At 41.3% G+C, this 23067-nt stretch overlaps 1 protein-coding gene across 2 annotated transcripts in view; it reads right to left on the bottom strand.

Annotated features, from left to right (window-relative positions):
• Window positions 1-8259: 8259 nt before the first annotated feature.
• Window positions 8260-23067, bottom strand: part of PWWP2B (PWWP domain containing 2B) — a 44764-nt gene continuing 29956 nt past the window's right edge. The window contains exon 3 of one of the 2 annotated variants that reach the window (XM_073685118.1): window positions 8260-9471. The gene's annotated coding sequence lies outside the window, so the exon portion shown is untranslated. Of the gene's footprint in view, window positions 9472-22008; window positions 22244-23067 lie in introns of those variants that run through there. The other variant, XM_073685119.1, reaches the window with a different exon arrangement.

Raw genomic sequence — 23067 nt, 5'->3', positions numbered from 1 at the left:
GGATCCCTCAACACAACTCATGGCTTGTCAGAAAGCAGCACCACTATCCTGCTGCAAAAACATTGGCGCACAGTTTTCTGTGGTGTTGTTCAATTCGTGATTTTCTTTTCTTACAATAGAATTTCAACTTGAATATAAAGAATAAATAACAGAAAAGTCATGAGCATTACTGTACACTGATTTTGTTATGTAGCCCTCATGTACTCACCCGTATTACAGATTTGCTGCTCCAATCTGTTTCCAAACTTGGTTAATCCAACTCTCCTCTCTGCCTGAGAATTTAGTTAAATAATGACTTAAAGGGATCTTCCCATCTCCAAGATCCTATCCCAATATGCACTAGATGTATTAATAATAATATTAGCAAATACCTCCAATTAGAAATGTCGTATAGTTTTTCTGATTCGCTAGGTGTCTTTCCTTATGTGCAGGCATTGCAGGACCTTAGGTATCCATGGTTACGATCACTGATATAGTGAGTTAGCTAGTTGCTAGTGGTCGTAACCATGGATACCTAAGGTCCTTCAATGCCTGCACTTGAGGAAAGACATAGCAAATCAGAAAAACTGTACTACATTTCTAATTGCAGGTATTTGCTATTATTATTACTACACTTACTACATATTGGGATAGGATATTGGAGATGGGAAGATCCCTTTAAGTCATTATTTAACTAAATTCTCAGGCAGAGAGGAGAGTTGGATTAACCAAGTTTGGAAACAGATTGGAGCAGCAAATCTATAATACGGTGAGTACATGAGGCCTAAATAACAGAAAGACTATACTACATTTCTAATTGGAGGTATTTGCTAATATTATTATTATTACACCTACTACATATTGGGATAGGATCTTGGAGATGGGAATACCCCTTTAAGGTCCATTTATACTGAAAAATTAACATGAACGAGAGCGTACATGATAACCTTGCAGTGTAAACAGGCTGACGATCACCTGATGAATGAGCAAAATGCTTCATCAGGTGAAACGATCTTTTGTGCAGCACAAAAGATCATTGTTCTGAACAGCACCAACCCCCTCAAGAATTGTAAAGGCCAGGTAATAATAATAATAATGAGCCACCGTGCTCCCACTGAGCCACCGTGCTCCCCTTAGATTTCTTGTCCTTTAAGGTTTTAAGCAAGGTTTCTTATCAAAGGTAGCATTACAATGACAGATAACACCTCTAGACACAGTTGATAAAGGATCCACAAATCAGAATAGGTGATATCACAGCTCCCTCTGCTTCCCCTCCCTTCACAATGAACTTTACACATGATCACTAGATGCTTCAATACAAAAGATAGGGTAAGGATCAGACTATTGTGACTATGTACAGGTGTTGTTTCTTGAAACAGGAAATTAGAGCCTAAAAAGTCCCCAGTGGCCAGTGTGAGAATTGCGGGAGTTCTATACGGTAAGAAAATAAAATATTGACAAATTAATAAAAAATTATGTAAGTAACAGGTCATTTTCTAATGACAGCTTTCCTTTATCCAGACTAACCCCCCCCCCAAACCACCCAAAATCCATCTCTTCAGAAAAGCCTGCTTCCATATGATCAGTTTCTGCCTTCCCCCTCAAGAATTGTAAAGGCCAGGTAATAATAATAATCTTTATTTTTATATAGCGCTAACATATTCTGCAGCGCTTTACATACATTATTGTCGCTGTCCCCATCGGGGCTCACAATCTAGATTCCCTATCAGTATGTCTTTGGAGTGTGGGAGGAAACTGGAGAACCTGGAGGAAACCCACACAAACACAGGGAGAACATACAAACTCCTTGCAGATGTTGTCCTTGGTGGGATTTGAACCCAGGACCCCAGTGCTGCAAGGCTGCAATGCTAACCACTGCGCCACCGTGCCGTAGATTCTGTCGTTGAGTTAGTCGTTTCTGTAATTGTTCTCTATCATATTTTATATGCTTCTTTTGTGCACTGTTATATGTACAGCATGTTATGTAGTGTAAACCTGGTTTGCACCTTTATTATATGTTTATGGAATTAAGGGCGCTTCAAAATAAGTAATCTGTATCTAAAGGATTAAGAATATGGTGAGCATACAAACCTATGGGCACAGTCTAGAAGCTCCTCTTCTAAGTAGAAAGGTGACAGTATATGTCTTTACGGTGCACATTTTCTGTAGTGTCATTGGTATAAATAAGTCTTACGTGGAATATTCGTTGACGAATATCTCATTGCAAAAAAAATCCCATGAAACAAGATCCACTAGAATAGAGGATTAGGTTAGCGGATGTGATTAATATTTGCTCAATATATTATATCCACTCTATTCTACTTTCTGGTTGGAGATATATGCAAAACCTGCGAATAGGCTAGATATTATGGCACATAGCTAGTATTATAGTTTAATCTTTCGGTGACACAAGCCTTCATGTTTTTCCTTTCAACATAAAACTTGAAATATTATTAGGTCTTTATGCCTTTCCAAGAGAGCACCTAAAAATATCCTCATCTAAGGCCAGCACGTATGAGTGCATTTCCCCTTCAAACGTATATTTCGTATTCACACTTGCAAATTACGTAACATTATCAATTTTATTTTTTATTGTAAAGCATTGCTAAACTTTTAAAAATAGATTTATTCACGTTTCGGTCTGAAAGTACTCCCTGCTTGAGGTCCACTTCATAAATCTGTTTCCAATACGCGTAGTGACAGTTTTCACACGTGCTGGACACACTTGCACACGTAGACCCATTAAAATGAATCAGTCTGCGCATGTCAGTGTTTCCACGGACCGTGTGTTCGGGGGGAAAACACGCTAACATGTCCGGTTTTTTTGCACGCTGCATGGGCCACAAAACGTCCCACACACGTGCACACTGATGACACACGGATGACATCAGCGTGATACGTACCGGCTCCTGGGAAACAGTGGTACAACTTGCGCCGTTCGCTGGCGCAGGGTGCTGGAGACAGTTCTCATTATTGTCCCCTGCTCCTGCAGAGATCAGCACCAGCAGGGGACAATGTTGAGAGTTGTATTCAGCCCCTGCTGTCTACAACATATGTAAAATTAGGAATAAAATTTAAAAAAACAAATTCCTTACCTGTCCGAAGTTGAAAGAATCCAGTGTCCCACGCCGTAATCCATCTGTGCAACATTTGCTCATCACCGTGAGCGGTGGTTTGAGGCAACCGCTCACGTTGAAGAGCAAAGGAGAATGATTCGCTGCAGTGAGTAGGCCCCTGAACTGCGGTGACCTCAGTGAGTTCACTGCATTTCAGGGACTCGCTCTTGCTGTATCGAATAATTCTCCTTTGCTTTTCAACATGAGCGGTCGCCTCACGGTGATGAGCAAATGTTGCACAGATGGATTACGACGTGGGACATTATGGATACTTTCAACTTCAGACAGGTGAGGGATATTGTTGTTTATTTCATTCTTAATTTACACTTGATGTATTCAGCGGGGGCTGAATACAACTCTCAACAATGTCCCCTGCTCGAGCTAAATCTCAACAGGGGACAATGATGAGACTTGCCTCAGTACCCAGGAACACCGCAAACTGTACCGCTGTTTCCCAGGCGCCGGTATGCATGATAGTGATGCATCACACGGTTGCCACACACGGACACTGATATCTCCGGTACTGATCTTTCCAGTACTGGAAATATCAGGAAGCGTGAAAGAGCCCTTATGGATATTGGTAGAATTTGCACCACTCCTGCCTGCTTCCCGTTTACAATCTGGTACAATGTCATATAATGAGGTCTACTGGTTGTGATGGCAAATTACTGCTTCTGGTAATGTAACATTTGTGCATTATCATTATTTTTAAAGATGCACCAGATAAACTGCAAAAGTAGAAAGTGTGATTTGCCACAATGTTACTGCTCTCAGTTTTACAACAAAAAAATTCTCAAAATATTCCTTAAAGGGTTATTCTCACTTCAGCAATTCATGGCTAAGATGCGAGTAACTCTGTCCAGCTCCGACCATAGGAGGTGAGCTCCACTGTTCCAGTAACACCTACAACTTTTATTGTATTTATGGAAACAATATTGCTGAGCGACCTTCGGCTATTATCGTAGCTTCATTCCAATAATCAAAACTTGATCAAGTTATGTCTCGGCTATGAAATACTGAGGTAGGATTAATTGTTGTACTGTGGACATGGTTTTTACATTACAAAATAGTCTTCCTATCCTGCATGACTAATTCGTCTGTACACAGATCAGCTACACCTTCTTACACTAGGTCAACCTGTTATTCCTACTGCTTTTCCATTTCTGCAACCTTTTATTCCTTTAATATCTTTATTTCATGTAACATTGAGTGTGGGGGAGATTCATCAAGACACATCAGGTCCGCAGCACGTCAGGATCCACCTCTATACCAGGTATTAATCTTTTCCTCCTCAGGCAATAATCCTATCAGTATATTTTGCTTTAGGCTTCAGTTTGCATCTATTATAGCTGCCCTGGCCTTGCTGCACTTTAGCTTTACTCTTATTTGGTATACATTCTGTGGATATTCTTCCCTTGTCGCACTTGCGCTACACCAGGATATAGTGATCCTCGGATTGGCATACCCTTTAAATGCTTGGGTTCTACCTTATACTTCATTGAGGTGTTTTTTCCTGTCAGAATGCCCTTGTATTTCACTTGCACGCAGTGGACTTCATTGTGTTTTCCATTCCTCTGATTTTTTGGAGGTTTTCTTTCCCTCGTCTCATTTTATGGCAGAAAAAGAAAGGGAAAAATCAGCTCACCCACCTAGAAGATCAACAGCACGGAGCCAGGAGTGCTACCAGACAAACATGAGGAACCAGGAAGATCCAGCTGAACAAATCTTCTAAAATCCATATTTTATTGGGTCATGCAAAAAATATTAAAAGTCCACCTTGGAGAGGAACAGCAAACGCGTTTCGAACTATAAGTTCTTAATCATTGTATAGTTCGAAACGCGTTTGCTGTTCCTCTCCAAGGTGGACTTTTAATATTTTTTGCATGACCCAATAAAATATGGATTTTAGAAGATTTGTTCAGCTGGATCTTCCTGGTTCCTCATGTCTCATTTTATGTACCCTTTTATCTTTCTATATTGAATAAAAATTGTTTTAATTTTATATTTTGTCAGAATCTCTTCTTGTCTGTCGGTCATGTGCCGTTGCAGACATTTTTTGTGATAGTTTTGTACTTCAGTCTTGATTAAGGGTTCACTGGAGTAATATGCACCAGATTCATTACAAGGAACTGGTCACCAGGTTTTGGCAATATAAAGTACGGCCATTGCCTTTAAGGTCTTTTTTACAGCATTCTAGTATACTGTAGGTATGTCCCCAATCCCTTCTGCATAGCACATAAAAAAAAGAGCTTTTATTCTACCACCGGATGGCGCAGTCTGGTCTGATAGGAGTGACTTTTCTTGATCTGGCGCCTGCCCTCTTATTCTCTCTTCCTACAATCTCCGTTCTCCTGCTTGCTTCATGTATGACGTGTCCTATGTCATCCACACAGTGCCTCCCAATGGTGTTCCTGTGCAGGCGCACTTCTCTCTGCCCTGATGAGGGCAGAGCAAAGTACTGAACTGCGCATGCATTGGCTTTAAGTCCGGGTCATGGGAACTCTTTGGCCTTTTTAACAGCGGGTACACATTACAGTACTTTGCTCTGACCTCGACAGGGCAGAGAGAAGTACACCTGAGCAAAAGCGCGATATTTTACAGGGAAGAGAAGAGGCACCAGATCAAGACTAGAGATGGCCATCGGACCGTCCCATCTGTGGGTATAATACAAGCTTTTTTTTGTGCAAAGCAGAGGGGATTGAGGACATAGAAACAGCCTACTAGAGTGCTGTAAAAGAGACTTTAAAGATGCAGTCAGACGGCCGTATAAATCAAACAGAGATCAGAATGCAATGCATGGACTGGTCGGCGTCTCTCGCGTCCCGAGCGTGACAGCTGCACAGATACATGAAGCTGTCACGCTCAGGTCGGGAGAGTCACTGGCCAGTCTGTACATTGCCGTCTTACTGCTCCCTAAATATGGTGGCCATACTTTATATTGGGAAAACCTGGTGAAAGGGTTTCCTTTAAGACATGCTCCTCTTAATGAATTTGGCACTTCTTTTGACTGCCCATGCACCAGAGTCAGAAAACGCACTCCAGTCATAATTACAGTGATAAGTATACACGCCAGAACAAACCACTAATAGCTGAATGTGTTATAGTAGAACTTGTACTGAGCTTTATAGTTCTTCTACAACCCCTGGCAAAAATTATGGAATCACCGGGCTCGGAGGATGTTCATTCAGTTGTTTAATGTTGTTGAAAAAAAGCAGATCACAGACATGGCACAAAACTAAAGTAATTTCAAATGGCAACTTTAGGGCTTTAAGAAACACTAAAATAAATCAAGATTAAAAATGTGGTACTCGGTAAGGGTAATTTTTTTTCATACCAAGCAGAGGGAAAAATTATGGAATCACTCAATTCTGAGGAAAAACTTATGGAATCACCCTGTAAATTTTCATTTCCAAAACTAACACCTGCATCAAATTAGATCTGCTCATTAGTCTGCATCTAAAAAGGAGTGATCACACCTTGGAGAGCTGTTGCACCAAGTGGACTGACATGAATCATGGCTCCAACACGAGAGATGTCAATTGAAACAAAGGAGAGGATTATCAAACTCTTAAAAGAAGGTAAATCATCACGCAATGTTGCAAAAGATGTTGGTTGTTCACAGTCAGCTGTGTCTACAATCTTGACCAAATACAAACAACATGGGAAGGTTGTTAAAGGCAAACATACTGGTAGACCAAGGAAGACATCAAAGCGTCAAGACTGGAAACTTAAAGCAATATGTCTCCAAAACAGGAAATGCACAACAAAACAAATGAGGAATAAATGGGAGGAGACTAGAGTCCATGTCTGTGACCGAACTGTAAGAAACTGCCTAAAGGAAATGGGATTTACATACAGAAAAGCTAAACATAAGCCATCATTAACAACTAAACAGAAAAAAACAAGGTTACAATGGGCTAAGGAAAAGCAATCGTGGACTGTGGATGACTGGATGAAAGCCATATTCAGTGATGAATCGAAAATCTGCATTGGGCAAGGTGATGGTGCTGGAACTTTTGTTTGGTGCCGTTCCAATGAGATTTATAAAGATGACTGCATGAAGAGAACATGCAAATTTCCACAGTCATTGATGATATGGGGCTGCATGTCAGGTAAAGGCACTGGGGAGATGGCTGTCATTACATCTTCAATAAATGCCCAAGTTTACATTGATATTTTGGACAGTTTTCTTATCCCATCAATTGAAAGGATGTTTGGGGGTGATGACATCATTTTTCAAGATGATAATGCATCCTGCCATAGAGCAAAAACTGTGAAAACATTCCTTGAAAGAAGACACATAAGGTCAATGTCATGGCCTCCAAATAGTCCGTATCTCAATCCTATTGAAAATCTTTGGTGGAAGTTGAAGAATAGTCCATGACAAGGCTCCAACCTGCAAAGCTGATCTGGCAACAACAATCAGAGAAAGTTGAAGCCAGATTGATGAAGAGTACTGTTTGTCACTCATTAAGTCCATGCCTCAGAGACTTCAAGCTGTTATTAAAGCCAGAGGTGGTGCGACAAAATACTAGTGATGTATTGGAGTGTTCTTTTGTGTGTTTGTTTTTCATGATTCCATATTTTTTTCCTCAGAATTGAGCGATTCCATCATTTTTCCCTCTGCTTGGTCTGAAAAAAAATTACCCTTACTGAGTACCACAATTTTTATCTTGATTTCTTTTGGTGTTTCTTAAAGCCCTAAAGTTGCCATTTGAAATTACTTTAGTTTTGTGCCATGTCTGTGATCTGCTTTTTTCAACAACTGAATGAACATCCTCCGAGCCCAGTGATTCCATAGTTTTTGCCAGGGGTTGTAATACTACAGTTCTATTATTCACCAGCGCGGTCACTCAAGGAGAGCCTGTCCTGCCAGAAACCAGGAAGTAAGGAGACTGCATAGCTCTGAACTGCTCAAGAGACAACTTGAGAATACCCCCTTAAGGCAGGTTTCACACATATGACATTCAATAAGTACATACTACAATGTCTGCTATGGTTGAAGGTTTCTTGACCTGAACTCAGTCTCCAATATATCTATGAAGCAGTCAAGTTAATGTCAGGAGACCTGAGGCCAGTGTATAGAGACCGTGAATGTCAGATTTATGAAACCAGTCTGACACTATCAGCGCTGTGACAGTGACGGACAATGCAGGTGAACATCCCAAAAGTAAGTTTATTCAGAAATCTCCAGGAGAAGCAACAGCACAACATAGTTCTGAAAAAAAGTCCTATATTTGTGGAATACAAACAAGTATTTACTAAGGTTGGAGTTAGACAGCGACTTTGACTGCTATAATGCAGGCGATTCATGTCACGTTGCAAGCCGCGACAAGTTGCAAAAAAGTGGGTTATTACTTTTGAGTCTTGCTTGTTGCGGTCACAGTACCCTGAGAGTCAAAATGCACACCCATTCACCTCCAATATCCTGCGATGTAGCAGTGGCTCAAAGTCACCTTTGGCCGTGGGACCTGTGTCACGGCCAAAGTATCTGTCTAACCCCAACCTTACACTGGCTGCACAAAATCTTACCAGTGAACATTTTGTGACTTTAGGCTCCGAAGATACAAATTGACTGGAAATATATACAGTATAATGTAATGTATGTAAACTATAAAATAACATCCAAAAAGAAAACCAAACTAAATAGCATTTAAAAATAAAATACGTTTTACTAAGCTTAGAGGAAACCAAAAAAAAAATAAAAAATCAACCAACAAGTTTGAAAAACTTTCATGTACATTAGCGAATACATAAAATTCACTAAAATTCACATTAGGATTTAGATATTTTTTTAGATATTAAAAAAAAAAAAAACATCCGAAAGCGGTTTATTAAATAAATATCTTTTACTAATTAAAACTACAGTTTCCTTTGGTAGAGATTTCAGAAAAGAAACATTTTGTGCAGAAAGAAACTTTGCCGTAATTTATGACTTGTTGACATAAGAACTTAATGTTTTTTGACAGATTTTGTTTTTATCTTTTTTTTTTAGGCTTAGATTAAATACTTTTGTCTCATAGTGTTAGGCTTCATAGCTTTAGTCTATTACCTGTAAACTACGCAGCAGCAAGATACTTTTTTTTTGTAGTTTAAACAAAAAAGTAGAATTTTAATAAATTAAAGTTTGTGGTTGTTTGCTGTTCCTACATCCTTTCTATAAAATAACAGAGCAGGTTTATTTCTGGATTTAATGTCCCCATATGTCAGCTCTGTGACAAGGCTCGATGTCTGGGTGACGACTATCCTTCACAGATGACCAGAAAATGCATCTCGCTGTCAGAAGTGCAGCCGCTGTAGGAGTCTCCAGAGGAGCTTGACAGGATGTTTATAGACATAGTGAAACTGGAGAACAGCTGTGTTCAGATCCTCTTATCTAAAAAGGAAGGGAAAAATAGGTAATATATGTGTGGTCATGCATTAACAAATCACGGAAACACATAGCGAACAATATACATCCAAGCAAATCAATGATTCAGAACGCTCCTGGGAACAATGACAAAGCAAAGTCTACAATCACTTTTTTTTTTATTATTCAGAATCCTAGATATAAAATGCTGAGTAGCCTCGTTAAAAGATATGAGCTAATCAATTCATAATGAATCACTTTTTTTTTTTTTTTTTTTTTATCAATTTACGGGAAATTTCAGATTCTGGTTTACCCAACATTTCAATAGGCACAACTCCAAAATGTGTGTGTATTTAACTACTTAAATGGGTTTTCCCAGGAACAAAGTTAATTTCAATCAACATTTTAATCAATAGATCTTGGAATAATAATAAGTTCCACAATTGGTTGTGTTTTAAATAAAATGTTCCTGTGCTGAGATAATCTTATAAATGTGCCCCTGCTGTGTACTGTGTAATGGCCGTGTCTGACCGTGCAGGAACATGGTCTGATCATACCACATCTCCTGGGCAGGGGAGGAAGCAAAAGAGTATACAGACAGGACAGCACAGGAACCCAGCGGATTCTTTCTTAGAGGTAAAACATTGCTTAAAAACAGGAAGGGAAATGTTTTGCCTCACAGAAAGAATAGGCTGTGATCCCATCCTGTAATGTCTGTATACTCTTTTTCTTCCTCCTCTGCCCAGGAGATGTGGTATGATCAGACAGTGTTCCTGTACGGTCAGACACAGCCATTATACAGTACACAGCAGGGGCACATTTATAAGATTATCTCAGCACAGGAACATTTTTTCTTTTAAATACATCCAATTGTGGAAATTATTTTTATTCCAAGATGTATTAATTAAAATGTACTTTTTTTCATGGGACAACCCCTATAAATCTAGGGATTCAATACAGCAAACTGGCGGCTAGTCAGCCACCATTTTGCTGGACTCTTTGGAGGGCCGGGAAGAGGTTAAAAAAATAAAAATTGTATTCACCTATACTAGGTCTCAACCTATCCTCTGGGTCCCCATTGGATCTTCCGGCGCTCTAGAAGCCACATACAGTCACAACGCATTTTATAGATGTTAATGACACGCGTCATGCCCCAAGTGACCACATGAGGCCTCGTCAGCACCAGACCGGAAACAATAGCAGAGGACCTAGCAGGGAGCTGTGATAGCAGGACAGGGGAGTATAATCTTTTATTTATTTATTTATTTTTTTAACGCCTATGCTTTGGGGTCTGGAGCGACCTCAGAACATATTTAAAGTTATTTTCGAGACTCGGGGCACTTTCAATTCGGACCAAGTTTATTCTAACTAAATGAAATACGGTCGGTTCGAGAGCAGCCGCAAAAAAAACAAAATTTCAGATTTGCTCATATCTACTTGTCAAAAGGTTGTTGTCCACTTCTTTTACATTGATGACCTATCCTATCTGAGCGTCCGACACCCGATACCACTGACGATCAGCTGTTATCGGTGGCGGCAGCAGAAGTTTCACTTGACGAGTTGCTCTGTCTACTTGTAGTGGCTGAAGCTTGGTACTACACATCCGCCTGGCCTATTGCTTTGAATAGGAGGCGCATATGAAAATGATCACTCTCACCTGTCTGGTATAATTGGTTACTCATACACCTGACTGTAATGCTATAAATCCCTGACTTTGTGCAAGGGTACCTAGAAGAAGTGATGTTGTTTTGAAGGCAAAGGGCGGCCACACCAAATACTTAGATTTCTTTTTTCTTCATTGACTTTGCAATTTGTTAGTTGATAAATATAAACTATTAACACTTCTGTTTTTTAAAGCATTCTTACTTTGCAGCATTTATTCCACCCCTGCCTTAAACTTTTGCACAGTCCTGTGTGTTCTGGAAACACATGGAGAATACAGTAGAGAGTGGAAGCGATGTAGGACGTCTGAAATCTGCCGGCGGTGGGGACAAAAGCAGCACAGCTGTGTACAGCAGAAACTGATGAGCACAGCTTGGGAACAGAAATTGCACACCCGGCATGGTTTCAGTTTTTTCTTAGAATATATATTGGAAATCAGTCTTTTTTTTTTCCCCCGACATACAAGAAAAAAAACAAAAAGGGCTTCTGAATGAGACTTTAGAGAACACATTCGGTGACTACAGGCTCCCGAGATGCAAGTCTGATCATACATCAATTTCGAGAAAAAATAATAAAAGAACAGTTTCAGCATCTTTGGCCCATAATACCAGATGATAAGTAGAAGATATGTAAAGCAGTTTGCAAAAGTTTTAAAAAAAAACATGTTGTCTCAACAGGACAACGCCTTACCATATGCCCTGCTCGTCTCTTGTCACTGCTACTCGTGCAATATTTCTCCAGATTGTAAATTATATTAATTTAATGAGCTACCCAATTTACATTTCTGATCTACAACAAACTACATCTAAATGTAAAGAATGAATTTTATAAATTGTGCACATACAGCTTTAATAAACACACTATTCATCGTCTATTATCATTAATGTTCCCACGCTATGAGATTTAAAAGGAACATGTCACTTGATTTATGCTGCCCAAACTACAGGCTGCACGATTGCAGCCAGGTATATTTTTTTCTGAATGTTTTAAGCATTTCAGTGAAAATCTAGTTATAAGATTCGGCTGGGGACCAAGGCTGGAGACGAGACTAGTCCAGCGCCGCCTCCGCCCCCTGGCTTTTCCCAGCAATGGCGCATGTGATTGACAGGTCTCTCCCATATATTTATACAGCGTTTCAGGGAGAAACACACACACACACGACTGGCTGCAATCATAAATCCAGACTCCGACTTAGTTCATCATACATCCAGGACTCCTGAACTCAATTCACGTTTGGGCAACATGAATCAGATACAGGTTCCCTTTAATTTCTGCTGTATACATAAAAAACTACAACAGGCACTTTTGTGGCATTAAATAGGATCAGTCATCTGCTTTCACGCTACAAAACTACATACAATTAAATTAGATTTTCAAAATAAGTACACCAGCTTCATCGGGTCTAAGAGATCTATTTAATAATGTTTGCCGTCTATATTGTGAACTCTGGTGACAAATCCCATTCCATACCAGTTCTATGAAAGCAATTGTTTTTTTTTCTTCTCTATAAAACATCCATGTGGTTTCATTCCCAGAGTTTTCGCAAAACGTACACTTTTAACCACCACCCAAACAATGACACGCAGCACTGCCATTTAACATTCCTGTATGATGACAAGGAGGAAGAGTGTGTAATTGCTAATGAAAATCACCACAAGGTTTTTGAGTCATCTTTACAAAAGGAAAATGTTCAGGTTCATAGAGAGTACAGTACAAAACGTAAACGGGGCATAGAGAATAACAATGATGCAAGATTAAAGGGTTATTTTCATATTAAAAAAAAAAATAGGATGATGAGAACAATTGTGAAAAATTCAGTCCTTTCCTCTTTTTTTTCTTGCCAATTACCAAGGGCATAAGCTACTGCTGTTGTCTGGGGGGCGATGGCTGAACATGGGCACTTCATACAACGGGGCCCGGATCTTGGTAGCGCACGTTTGTACTAAATCCCGATGAGCAGTTCTGCTGTACTGTCCACCTCTCCTCAGCCCTTGTTCACACCAGCAGCACGATGATGCTACTCGCCTGGACTGTCAGTCAACCAGAAGTTCCAGCCCCTTAACCAGAAAATCAGCAACTTATGGAGCAGTGCACTCCTGAAATACAATGTTGATGCTGAATTATAGAAATCTGAACCTGATGAAAATCTGTTGAACTGAACATTTAGGCTAAGGCTATGTTCACATGTTGCGTTTTTTTCCGCAGGCAAAACCTGCTCTCTTGGCAGTAAAGAGGCAATGTCAGAAAAGCAGGTTTTGCTGAGTTTTTGAAGTTTTTGCTCTTGCCCATTGCTTTCTATGGGTGAAAAACGCTGTAAAAAAGCTGAAAGAAGTGACATTCACTGCATTTTGCAAAAACACAGCACTTTGACAAAACAGTCAGGAAAAACAAAACCAAGATGTGTGCATGAAATTTCAGAAATATCATAGACTTTGCTGGTACTGTAAAACGTAGCTGAAAATTTGCATACAAAACACGCTGCAAAAACACAAAGTGTGAACATAGCCTAAGGCTATGTGCCCACGATGCAGAAATGAAGCAGAAAATTTCTGCATCTCCCTGGCAGAAAAAACGCATGCAGATTGTGCATGCGTTTTTCCTGCAGAATACATGCGGATCCACATGCGTTTCCGCATGCAGATTGACAAGCGCTTTCCAGGCGATAGCATCACTTGGAAAGTGCTTGACAACTAGGTCACACTGTATAAATCCATGCAAACAGCATGGATTTATACAATGTGAACTGTAAAAATAAAATAAAATAAAGCTATACTCACCCCCGATGCCCGGCGTGGCTGCAGCGCTCGTTCCTGTCTGGTTCCCGGCTGCCGGCTTCTCGCGAGACAGAGCGGTGAAGGGCCTGCGGTCACATGACTGCGACGTCACCGCAGGTCCTCAAGCGATGCCAGCATTCAGAGAGAAGCCGCCGGACAGGTGAATATAAACTTTATTTGTTATTTTATTCTTTTTTTACAGGTACAATGGTACCCAGGTCTGGAGGAGAGTCTCCTCTCCTCCAGAACTGGGTACCATCCGCACATAGAAACGCATAGAAGCCGCTTGTAGAAATGTACAGTCGCGGTTTCTATGCGTTTCAATGCAAGGTAATGGCGGCGCTTCCGCTGCGCTACCGCAAAATTAAATGACATGCTGCGGATTTTTGTACGCAGCATAAACGCTGCGGAAAAATCCGCAGCATGTGCATAGAACATGCGGAATCCCCTTGGGGACCATGGGGTGCGGATTACCTAGCGTTTAACAAGCGTTTATGCTGCGGAAATTCCGCAGCATAAACGCTTGAAAAACGCTACGTGGGCACCCAGCCTAAGACTAAACTGGGCAACTTTACTGTAACTGTCGTACACGCCACTTAGACTTGCTGTACAGTTTTCTTATTGGCGACGGTAAACCCTGGTTGATGAATTGTACAAGGGATACGATTTCTGCAAGCAATAATAGATTTGCTACAATGTTACTTTTTTCCCTATTTTGTAAATGCTTCACATGACGTCTAAAAGTCACTATGTGTTTTTTTATATCATAGTTACAAACACAGCATCGTTTACTGATAATATTCAATACTTACTCAACAATTAAGAGATCTAAATCTTTTTATTTATGCCAAATCCCAAATGCAAAATAGCTGCACAATGACAAGTCAAATACATAATATTGCACATTGCGCGAATAGCCCTAGTCTAACGCTATTTTCACACATTGCGCTTTTTTTATGCAAATTTTCAGCTGTGTTTTACAGAACCAGCAAAGTCTATGAATTCCAAAAATCTCATGCACACAGCTTGGTTTTTGTTTGATCAGTATTTTGTGCCTTGCATGCTTTTTTGCAGAATAGAGCATGTCACTTCTTTCAGAGTTCTTTCAGTGTTTTTTCAGCGTTTTTCACCCATTGAACGTAATGGGTAGTGAAAAATGCCTAGTGTGAACATAGCTATCAGGTTTTGCTGCGTTTTTAGTGAAAAAAAGCAAGTACAACATTTTTGTGAAACTCATTTATTTTTGTGATTTTTTTTCATCTTCTCTTAGTAACCAGAGATGGATTTTTTTTCTCTCTTTTTCTTTTGGGATATTTTCTGCTCTTACTTGTACAAGTTTTCTCTAGGACTTTCTCACATGTATACGCACATAGTTGTTCATATGTATTGCATTACATATTTCTTATTCAGTTTTTCCAGGGTACAGGTTTTGTTTTGTTTTCACCTTTTTCTTTTCATAAATTCAGTCTAGTCTTCTCTGTGATTGGTATTTTTTTGATTGCTTTCATGTTTTTTTGTATCCAGATTATTTGTTAGTATACTTAAGTCCAGGTCAGAATATTCTTTCATAGCTAGTGTTCAAGAGTTTTTCACTCGAAACGCGTATGACATTTTTTATACACACCACCCCATAATATATGCTTTGTCGTCTGAGATGTCCATTTTTTGTCTTTTCTACAAATTTTTATAAGGATTTGCCAATAAAGATTGTTGAATTTTAATTAATTGCGTGATGTGTTGAGCTGGATCCATTTTCACTTCCTCACTGACCCAGGTGCTGTGCAGCAGCGAGGACTCTGTGCTCCATGCCAGACTGGGATTACATCTTAGGGGTGAGCTGAAATTTTCTCTTTATTCATATAACCAGAGATGGCTGCTTGGATTAAAACTGTTTAATTAAACTAGTGATGTGTAAAATGTAAACATTGGCTGAGCTAGGTGTGATATTGAACAATACCTAAGGCCCAGGGAGGTGTGAAATTGAACAGTGCAAGAGCAACTGAATGGTAGACCACAGCATTAATATAAATAGTGTCCTACAAACTCAATGTACTGCCAGTGCCTTAGGTAAACTATTCCTGAACAATTCACCTCCCCCCACTGTTACATTTGTAATTCTGGCTAATATGGTTTCACATGTCTTGCATTGCTGACCTGTGTTCATGCTTCTGTGGTGGAAGCAAAGATGAACCTTTGGATGCTGAAAAATGCATCAAAACCTGTGTTTTTGATGTAGCTTTTTTCCTGCCAAAAGATCAGGTTTTGCTGCAGAAAAAAACGCTGAAAAAACGCAATGTGTTAACATAGCCTTTGACTAGTCACACACACATTAGATGGCCGATAGCCATCTGAGCCGACACTCCCTTACACAGGAGCACTTGTTCGGCAGAGCGCTCCTGTGTTCTCTATGAGAAACTCACTGACTGACACGTAAGCCAGTTATCTCAGTGAGAACAATGGGATCGGCAGTATGAAATCAGCATCTCTCCTGACCGTCAGCCGGCCGGTGCCCCCATACACGTTAGACAGTCGGCTAAACCCGTAGATATCACTAGAGTCAGTCAACATTACTCATGTATATGGGGACGCCAAAGCTATATTCACGTTCAGTACAGCAGATTTGTTGTAGAAATGTTTGTGGCTAACAATAAATTTAATCTGACTGGGATCAGTTTTGATTTCAAACATTTAGATTTCTGCAAGATCTATTCATATAAAAGACACAGAAATCCCTCAAAAAGTCAGTCGTATGTGAATTCACCCCACGTAAGGCTGCATTGAGACATCTGTTTTTCTTGTACGAGTTCTATTTGAGCTTTCGAGTCATATTTTTTCGAGGACCAAGTGATGCACAAAAAAAAAGTGTCAGTGAAAAATCCCACAAATGCCATCCGTGTGCTGTCCATTGTTAACATTGCAATGAGTAGATGAAGCTTGCAATTACTATCCTTTATTTTTTTTGCACACAATAAAATGATTGATGAAACACTGATGGTAAAAACAGACACATTGACCAAACACTGCTAAAAAAAAATACTATGTAATTTTCACGTCAGTTAAAAAAAATATCTGAATAAGGCCCAAGAGGGAGGAGGAAGTAACGGCAAAACATTTTAAAATTACTAAAAAATTGTTGATGGAAACTGTCAAAGATCCCAACCAGGGGGGTCATCACTTAACCCTTGCTGACCTCACGTGGGCTGGGTTGTGGGATGTTCTCAGCCCTTCAGGATTTTATGAAATTCTCAACACTAACAATATTTCCACTCCGGATGATCACAGAAGTTCAAGATCGCCGCCATATTTTTCATCTGGATTTTACCTTTCTCCAGAGACCAAACATGGCATAGCTAGTGTCAGTTATCTTGTCAATAAGGATTTGGGGCTTATAGGCAGGTTTCACAGTTATGAAAAAAAGTGCATCTTCTTCCTCGAGTCGTCCCGAAGCTGAAAATGTATGTCTCATTACTTGAACTTATACAGCCCCCGATATTCATAATGTTCTTTCGGAGACCCCAAGTGTGGGCTGGCTATTGTAGATATAACATTTCTCCTGGGGGTATAAAGCCTCCCAGGATGTATTTCCTGAAAAAAAAAAAAAGTCTCTTCCACTTTCCTATATATGTGTAAACACATGTGCCTTCGTTATCCAACTAGCTGAAAATAACTTTTCTGTCTCAATTACCTGTCCAATCTATAACTCTTTGTCTAAGACATCCTCGTCAGTACTGCAGGGGTCCTTTACTTCAAAAAGGAGCTGCCTGCATGTTAGTTAAGATTGTCACTACCCAACTACACCTAATTTCCTACTTCTTTACGCCCATTGTCTAAGTCTAGGAGATTGCAAGCTCTTGTTTCTTTACTGGAAATCTTTGAGAGAGGAGGGAGGGGGTGAATGCCCCCCTCACTAGGGGCTTCAGAGATTTTAATATTTTGTATGACAGAAATATTGATGGGCGCTGCGATGACTATAACAAGTTATGCTGGGTTTACAAGTGTCAACTATGACAGGTAAAACAACCACCAATCGGCTACATGGATGCTGAAATCTGGCTGTTTAAAGCACCACTCCTGTGTTTTTGTAATCCCCTTGCCCCCGGTCATATACTCACCCTCCGGCGTCTTTACAGTTTTTCGAAACCGCTCCGGTTCCGCAACGCCATCTTGTGAGCGCAGCTTCTGACTGTCCGGAAGTCAGTAGTTACGAAACAAGTTCTCAATGCAAGTCTATGAGACCCAGAAGAAGGCTCTGATAGATTTGTATTGAAAAGTGACCTCGGTGGCACTCCATGAAACACTGGGGCTGCGAGCAGGTCACTTTTTGCCAGAGAACGACGGGAGCGATGCTGAAAAAGGGAAATTACGTTTAAAAGTACCACTCAAGCGGCGCAATAAAAAAAAAAAAAAATAGAGTTAGACTTACCGGTAATTCGGTTCCTAATAACCCTCCATGACAGCACCAAAGGAGGATGTCACCCCACCCTAATAGGGACAGGAAACACAAAGAGGTCAAATAGCCCCTCCCTCATCCTCCCTCCAGTGTTTTCATAAAGGACCACACAAGTATGGATGCTTCAAATTATATTTATTCTTATTCAAATTAAATTATTGGCTAACCAAGCCTGGGAGGGAATTACCAGTGCTGTCGTGGAGGGTTATTAGAAACAAAATAAGTCTAATTCTATTTTCTCCAATAACCCCCCACGACAGCACCAAAGGAGGAGTACCAAAGACTCATGCTCAGGGAGGGACAATGGCCTGAAGCGCTTTCCGCCCAAAGGCCAAGTCCTTAATGGACATTAAATTAAGTTTGTAATGTTTGGTGAAGGTATGGACCGAGGATCATGTAGCTGCTCTACATATCTGCTTGAGGGAAGCGTTAGCCTTCTCTGCCCAGGAGACGGACATTGCTCTAGTAGAGTGTGCTTTCAGCTTTTCTGGTGGTGAGATATCCTAGATTTGATATGACTCCACAATTGCCTTTGTGATCCAAGTAGCGATGGTAACTTTTGAGACTCTCTTTCCTCTGTTTTGACCAGATGGCTGAATGAAGAGGTTCTGATCCTTCCTCCAAGCCTCTGTCTTTTGGAGGTAGTGAAGAACGACCCGTCTTACGTCCAAAGAATGGAATTCTTCTTCTCTTATTTTTTGGGTTCTGACAGAAGGAGGGTAGAATTATCTCCTGTGATCTATGAAAGTCTGAGACCACTTTTGGTAAGAAAGATGGGTCCAGTTGTAGAATAATCCTATCATCCAGGATTCTCATATACGGGTCATTCACTGAGAAGGCCTGGATTTCTCCCACTCTCCTGGCAGTGGTAATTGCTACTAGAAAAGTTGTTTTCCAGGCTAACTTATCCAGCTCTATTGAGGCCAAAGGTTCAAAAGGTGGTAGTGTCAGACCTTGACCCCCCCCCCCCCCAGGTGCTTCACAGAAGTTTATAACATTGAGCCGTAAAAATAACATTTTCACATTTTTCCAACAAAAATGTTTTTCAGCCCCCAATTTTGCATTTTCACAAGGGTAACAGGTTGCGTTTGGGGAGTCCCTGATGTGCCTAAATAGTGGAAACCACCCCACCCTCCCCCCAGTGACTCCATTTTGGAAGCTACACCCCTCCAGGATTTTATCAAGGGGTATAGTGAACATTTTGAACCCAGAGGTACAACACAAAATTTGATAACATTAGGTCATCATATTGAATAAGTTGTCATTAGTCTTGAGTGCAAGGGCTCGCTATTTGAGTTTGCATCAGGTACTAGGGTATACACCAATTATCGCGGGTGCTCAAGTGACATGCTAGAGTCCCTGCCCCGCATGTTTTTTTTATTAGACACCCAAAAAAAACCATGCGGGGGATCGCTCGTGCATGGCAAGCAATCCCCGCAAGGTTTTTTTGGCTGTATAACAGCTGCAAAACATTTGGGGAGGAGACCCCGCCATACTCGGTGCATACCCAAGCACCCGATGCAAACTCAAGTAATGAGTACTTGCGCTCACTAGTCGCCATATTTTTTTTCTTTACTTCTGAAAAAAATCCCAACCCAAACCCTAGCCTAACGTTAACCCAAACCCTAGCCCAGCCCTAAAGTTTATTTTTTACGCCGTTCCTAGTGCGGTATAAGTGATTAGACGACGTTATTCTTCAGTTCGGTGCAATTACAGCGATACCAGAATCATATCGGGTTTTTATGATTGACAGCTGTCACACACTAAAAGATGCATTTTTTTTTGCAAAGACTAGTTTTTGCAATATTTTGAGAGCTATAATTTTTCCATATTTCGGCCGACAAGAGTCATGTGACGGCTTGTTTTTTGTGGGACAAGTTGACGTTTTTATCGGTATTTTCGGGCAAATGACATTTTTTGATCGCTTTCTATTCCGATTTTTGGGAGGCAGAATAAACAAAAGCCAACAATTCAGGAATTGTTTTTAATGCTTTTTTTTAAATGCTGTTCTGCGTGTGGTAAAATTGATAAGGTAGCTTTATTCTTCGGGTCAGTACGTTTACAGCGGTACCGCTTTTTTTTTTTTTTTTTTTTTTTAATATTTTGGCGCTTTTACACAATAAAAACTATTTTATAGAAAAAAGAATTGTTTTTGCATCGCTTTATTCTGAGAGCTATAACTTTATTTTTCTGTTTGAGCTGTATTGCGGGACAAGATGACGTCTTCAGCGGAACCATTTTTATTTACATTCGTCTTTTTGATCGCATTTTATTCCATTTTTTGTTTGGTAATATGATGATAAAACATCGTTTTATGACTTTTACACTATGTCCCACTATGGGACTTTTGCAGCCTGATCGCGTGCATGGCATAGAGAGCAGCAGCTCCCTGTGCCATGCAGCCTGTCAGCGCTGCACAGGGAGAAAGTTACTTTGGTCGTGCACTGCGCATGACCAAAGCAACTTCCTGCCTCCTGCTGACCCGGATGTTGTCATGATGACATCGGGTCACCATGGCAACATCCGGGACCGGATTCAGACACCGCTGGACGCCGGCAGAGAAGGTAAGTATCGCGCTTACCTCCTCTTGCCACTGGAATGCTGCAATCGATTTCGATCGTAGCATTTCGGGGGTTAATGTGCCGGGTGCACATAGCACAAGGTGTCAGTTGTGACAATCAGCTGACACCTGGCGGCAATCTCACCAGCAACGCTTGTGTGCGGTGCAAAATCGCCAGGGCGTATTAATACGTATCAGGCCCATAAGGCCCAGGGCACAGATACGTACTAATACGCCCTGGGTCAGAAAGGAGTTAAGGACGATATTAAGATCCCAGGAGGGAACGTGGTTGATTATTCTGGGACGCAGACGAGTAGCTACAGTCATGAACCTTTTTACCCATCGATGTCCGGCTAGGCTTTGGTCGAAATAGGCACTCAGCGCTGCGATCTGTACTTTGAGGGTGCTGGGCCTAAGGCCTTTTTACAGCCCCTCCTGTAGAAAATCCAATATCTGGGTCATGTCAGGATGCCGAAGATCTGGCATATTTGGTCTATACCTTATTAGGAAGGTCTTCCATATCTTGCTGTATATGGAGTTTGTTGTTTCCTACTTCTTTGTAGGGTATGAATTACTCGGTCTGAGAGCCCTTTGGCTTTTAGGATTGTGAACTCAGAAGCCAAGCCGCTAGATGAAGGTTCTCTAGATCTGGATGGAGTATTGGACCCTGATGGAGAAGGTTTTTGATTGCTGGTAGAATGAGGGGGCCTTCTATGCCTAGACTGTTTAGTGCACAGAACCAGCTCCTTTTGGGCCAAAGTGGGGCTATCAAGATTACCTTGACCTCCTCGGTCCTTACTTTCTGTAAGGTCCTGGGTAGCAATGGAATTGGGGGAAAAGCGTAAGCTAGATGGAAACGCCATGGGTGAGCGAATGCATCTATCCCCAGGCATACATCGTCCGGATCTAGGGAGAAGTATTTTTCTGCCTTGGTGTTTTGGCGTCTTGCAAAGAGGTCCACCTCCGGATGACCCCATTGTCTGGTCAGCATGTGGAAAATGTCTGAGTCCAGTTCCCATTCCCCAGGATGGATATTCCTTCTGCTCAGAAAATCAGCCTGGATGTTGTCTGAGCCTTTTATGTGCAGACCTGATAAGGAACGAAGATGTCTTTCCGTTCAGAAGAATATTCTTGCAGAGATACTTTTTAGATTCTCGTACCTTGTACTCCCTTGATGGGACATGTGAGCTACGGTAGTCATGTAGTCTGTATAGACTTTTACGTCTGCTCTTCCCTAATAGTCTTCTCCGTGCATTTCTGGCATAAATATTTTTTGTTTGAAGAAGATAGTTTTTTTGAACATATAGCACACTTCCGGCTAGATTTATTTCCTGGTGCAGGATCCTTGTCCCCCTAAAAAAGAGGGAGAAGGGTAATTAATGTATCAATTCTAACCTGCACCTAGGAAAGGACCCCCAGTGCCAGACTTACTGGGACTGGAATTGCCCTGGGCTCCGCAGACATGGAGAAGATAGATTCCTGACCATCCAGTGTATAGAAATACAAAAACGGATTAGGTCCTACCTTAGATGTCTTCTGTCCAGGGCTCTTATATAGGCGACTGGACTCAGAGCTCTCACTCTTTCCCTGGGGAGGGGGTGGGAAGGCTCCTTCCCCTTGGTCCAATTGGTGAAGCAGGAACACCTGCGATCACCTGCGGGATTATTTGATTATTTATTTATTTTTTTTGTGTGCAGATGATGTCCCTAAATGGACCGGAAGTGACCTAAGGGTGACCTGTTTCGGTGTCTCACGTCACTTTCCGGCCGTTTTCAGGTTACTGCGTTCCAGGGTGGAACGCACACCGTAAGTAACGTCATCAGCGGTCCGCATCACTTCCGGGATTCAGCACGTGTCTCTTCACTATGGAGTCCGCCGGAGGCCGCCTTGAGAGGGGTGGGGGTGGGGGTGGGGGGAGTGGGCTGGAGAGATCGAGGAGGCCTCCAGCCCGACACCCACCGGACCTTACCCGCAGGCGCGGACTTGGTGGGGATGGGGGTCCCGAGTCCTGGAGGAGAAGGGAGCAGCATAAGGGGAGGACGAGGAAAACTGCCCGGTCCCAGCTGCCCGGCTTAAAGGTATGCTGGGTGTCTGCCGCCGGCACAGAACACCCTGGATGACCTCTTCATCCCAATAGGGACAGGAAATAACACTGGAGGGAGGAAGAGGGAGAGGCT

The sequence above is a fragment of the Phyllobates terribilis genome, unplaced genomic scaffold (assembly GCF_046119375.1).
Source record: "Phyllobates terribilis strain yellow unplaced genomic scaffold, ASM4611937v1 Scaffold_5__5_contigs__length_657084704, whole genome shotgun sequence".
Taxonomy (NCBI): domain Eukaryota; kingdom Metazoa; phylum Chordata; class Amphibia; order Anura; family Dendrobatidae; genus Phyllobates; species Phyllobates terribilis.
The sequence above is the reverse complement of the archived record's forward strand: the minus strand, read 5'-3'. Positions and strand labels throughout refer to the sequence as shown.